At 42.3% G+C, this 4,351-nt stretch overlaps 1 pseudogene; it reads right to left on the minus strand.

Annotated features, from left to right (window-relative positions):
- Window positions 1-615: 615 nt before the first annotated feature.
- Window positions 616-1,431, minus strand: LOC102926240 (large ribosomal subunit protein eL8 pseudogene; annotated as a pseudogene).
- Window positions 1,432-4,351: the final 2,920 nt, after the last annotated feature.

A 4,351-nucleotide genomic window follows, 5' to 3' on the forward strand; every position in this document is an offset into this window, starting at 1 on the left:
TCCCATCCTTTCCCGGGCGATTCTGAGCATTGCCACCCTGTAACATGAATCTTAAAAGGTCTTATAATAATAATAATAAAAAAAAAACAGAGTCAGATATCAAGGTGAAAGCTGAACAGTCAGCCACTAGTTCTTACCTCTACCGAGTGAGTTCCTGTTTCTTCACACCTTATATACATTTCTCTGCCCAGACATCACTTCCTGTGATTAAAGGCGTGTGTGATTCCTAGTACTGGGATTAAAGGTGTGTGCCACCACTGCCTGGCTCTGTTTCCAGTGTGACCTTGAACTCACAGAGATCCAGACAGATCTCTGCTACCGAATGATAGGATTAAGGATGTGTACCACCACTGTCTGGCCTCTATGTCTGATCTAGTGGCTATTTCTGCCCTCTGATCCTCAAGGCAAGCTTTAGTAGGGTATGCAATATATCACCACACCATCCTAATAGTCTAAAACAAGTCTGCTAGGGTTGCTCACCTTCAGTAGTGACCAGTCTAGGTATCTAAACCACCAGCTATTCAGACACTACATATCCTATGTGGTTTTCTTTGCTTTTCTTTTTGTTTTAATTTTGTAATTATTTTTATGCACAGAAAATGTAGCAATATACATTTAACTTGGTTTAGTGGAGAGTTCTTTGGTCTTCGCTTCTTCCAGCTTGGCAATGCAGATTTAGGACTCAGTACATTGCCTCCCCAGGGGCGGCAAATCTTGTATCTGTCATTGTAATTGGTCCTAATAGCTTCCACCAGCTTAGCTAGGGCACCCTTGTCTTCCAAGTTAACCTGTGTGAAGGCAACAGTGGTGCATGTCTTCCTGTGGACCAGCCGCCCCAGCCTGGCCTTTCCCTTGACGATGCAGTAGGGGACCCCATCTTTGACATAGGACAGGCAGGAAGACCACCAGCTCAATGAGGTCTATATCGTGGGCAATCACCACCAGCTCAGCCTTCTTGTTTCTCACCAAGGTGGTGCTGTATTGACCCTGCTCGGAGGACAGATGGTCTCTTAGGTGGGACATCCCCTTTGCCAGCAGCTTTCTTCTCAGCATGGGCCCAGGTCTTACTGCTCCTGCTTTGTCTCTGGCCTGTAGCTGTGGGCAAACTTAAGCAGTTGGGTAGCTGTTTGCAGGTCCAGGGCTGGGGGAACTGGTTAATGGCAGGAGGTGCTTTGAGCCACTTATGGAGAATGACCCTTTGCCCCTGCGGCCTGATATAGTGGGGCCATTTGAGGAAGCGAGTGAGATCTCTTTTGGGATGGATGTCCTGCCCAATGCCCAACTTCTTATGCTTTTTCTCAAGCAAAGGATTCATCACCTTTGTGGCCTCCTGTTTTTTCACAATGCCAAGGGTCGGGGTCATCTTCTTCCCCTTGGCCTTCTTTTCTTTGGGCATCTTGATGGATTGGAGGAGAGAGAAAGCCCATGTGGTTTTCTTAACAATCCTACTCAGTGTCTAGTCAAGAGAATAAAAGCAATATACATTATTGTTGAATCAAAATTGAAATGATAAACTCTTCCCTTTTTCATCTTATCACACCTATTTTAGTATTGGACCATCTATCCAACCCAGAGTCACAAAATTTTAAGCTAGAAGTAAAAACCATCAGCCACTTCTCTCACCTTTGAAGTTTGGAAAATAGAGAGTATGCAAAGGAGGTTCTCTGAACTAAGCCATGGTGTGCACCAGGGGAGAGATTGATCCTGTCTGCTGTTAGAACTTACCCTTTACTGGAGCCTCAATATAGGAACACAGTGTAATGCTATACCAACTATGGCCAGGAGAGGGTGCCAGAAACCAGTGTAAATAAATAAAGCAATCAAACACTGTCTTTTAAGCAGGAAGCACACATTCAAAAACTTAGAAAAAAATAGATCACTACCATGTTTTCTTACTTTGAAATGTGGCAAAGGTAATTAATTCTGAATCATAAACAACCAAGTAGTTTACTCAGGAAACAGGCTCAGGAGACTGAGTGGCTCCTTCAAGTTCTTTTTAATTATTTTTAATTTTTTATTTTGTTTTGGTGTGTGTGTGTGTGATATGTATGTGTGTTTGTATATGTGTGCATGTTTGTGTGTGTGTGGTATGTATGTGATATGTTTGTATGTGTGTGCATGTTTGTGTGTGTGTGTGGGGGGGTGTAGACAAACTCTTGCCCAAGTGTGTGGCAAGTTAGTGGACAACCTTGGATGTTGATCCTTCCACTTTGTTAGAAACAAAGTCCCTTTGTCGTTCTCCTCCACAATTACCAGGCTAGCTTACCTCTGAGTTTCTGGAGATTCTACCTCTGCTTCCATCTTGCTCTGCTAACACTGTGGTTACAGATAAAGTATGTGCTACACCCAGCATTACTGGGGTACTGGGATTCAAACTCAGGTCCTCACACATGTATGCCAAGTGCTTTACCCCCAAGTCATCTCCCCAGCGCCCTTTTCAAACTCTCCGTGTGCTCCTTGAGAGATACATGGCATCAATGAGTTAGTTCCTTAAACACCCTAAGCCTGAACTTCAGAAAAATTACAGCAGGTAACACCAACTCTAATCTTGCTAGGAAATAGTAGATAAGTCCTGAAGAGTGTCTGTTATCATTTAGTGGACCAAGAATTAGTTCATCAAAAAATGCCATTAACTACTGAAATGTTGGGGGGAATGTCACCACTTTAATCAGCTTCTAAAATTGACTAAATGATTTGAGAATACCCTGTGTTCTTTAGTGACATCTGAGCATTTTTTTTTAATTTCTGAAAATGTCTTCACATTATTTCTTTATACTGTCTAGTTCAGGGTGGAAGTTCTGTCTATACCAAATTCTTTATATGTTAAATGACAGTGGCTTCTGCTTGGAAATTTGCTGGGCTTGTATTTAGTCCAAGTCTTTTGGGGTCTTAAGTGACCTTGAGCAGGTAAGGCTTCCTAAATTCCAATTCTCCCATCTGTCAAATGCAGTTTTTAATCTCCCTTGAAGGATTATTATAAGGATTAAAAGGTTGTAAAATTTTAAATTGTCCCTAAAACTAACCTATTTATTTTAACACCAATAAGCTGACTCAGTCCCCAGGACATCGTGTGCAAAAGGGAAAAGTTATCGCTCATGATGGTGACTTTCCTGAGGACACACTCTTCTAAGTGGCAGCGCCTGGACTTGATTGGTCATTCTGTGTTTTCCAAAGCAACTCTGTTCGAAGAGTTTTAGCTTTTCAGTTAAGCTCTCTAAAGTGTCCTTGCAGATTTTCCATCCTGAGAGGTCCCTGTCCCCCATGCACTGTATGTGGATCACACTATTGGCTGTCCTTTCCGGGTGAGCCCCACAGCCTGACTGTGTAGTGTGACAGCCTTGTAGCCTGAGGCAGTGTTTGATCAGAACTGATGGCTCCCTGACATCCTTGTGCACATATGGATCCAGTGCCCAGGAAGTGGAGCTTTGGCTAAAGTTTCCAGGAGACACTGAGCTTCCCTGGACATGGTGTCTGGCCCAGACTGCCCACACTGGCAGGAGTTGCTACTGCAGCCTGAGAACCAGCAGGCACTAAGAACTACACAGGTGTAGACATGAGCTAGGATCCCTCTGTCTACCTCCTCTTCTGTCTCCTCCACTATCAACTCCTGATTCAGTCTCTTAGGTCAGTAATGGTTTGTTAGTCTCTGTTCCTGCCCATGATCCAGCCCAGGCTGGCAATATGGAAGGTCTGTTAATGTCAGTTCTCTTTAAATCTTGTAGATAATTCATAATTTAGTTTCACTGATTATGATAATCTCCAAAAAATTATACTATGATGACTTCCCACTGAACATAATACTAAATAAATGTCTGTGATGTTTTAGACTTTGTGATGAGTACTCTGAATCCTGATGTATGTGGTCCCAGGAACTAGCTACAAACATTAATGATCCACCTCACTGTGCCCAAAATATAATGCAAGGAGATCAGACACCTACTTACAGGTCATGAAACCACGGGAATGCAATAAGTATAATAATTCACAGTAAATAGACTAATTTCTATATCATTGCTAGGTAGCATAGAGGCTGAAATGGAAAATTAATGTGTTTACTATAACCTGCTCTTCAAGGCAATGTTTACTTTTACAATTCTATCAAGATAATGATTCAGGTCTGTTGATATGTGAGCTGTAAAATTACTAGGAAAAGCAGAAGTATATCTATTTGGCAAATTAGGACCTATCAGGAGGAACTGGCCAGACTTACAGCCTCCAATTCATTGGCAACAGGGGAAGAGAGAGGAGAGAAAAGGTTTCCATAACCAGCAGGATGAAGGAAATGTTTTCCACAAGTTTATCAGTTCTAAAGGACAGAGTTTTACAGTAAAGGAATAAACATATTTGTTTC

The sequence above is a fragment of the Peromyscus maniculatus genome, chromosome 5 (genome assembly GCF_049852395.1).
Source record: "Peromyscus maniculatus bairdii isolate BWxNUB_F1_BW_parent chromosome 5, HU_Pman_BW_mat_3.1, whole genome shotgun sequence".
Classification (NCBI taxonomy): domain Eukaryota; kingdom Metazoa; phylum Chordata; class Mammalia; order Rodentia; family Cricetidae; genus Peromyscus; species Peromyscus maniculatus.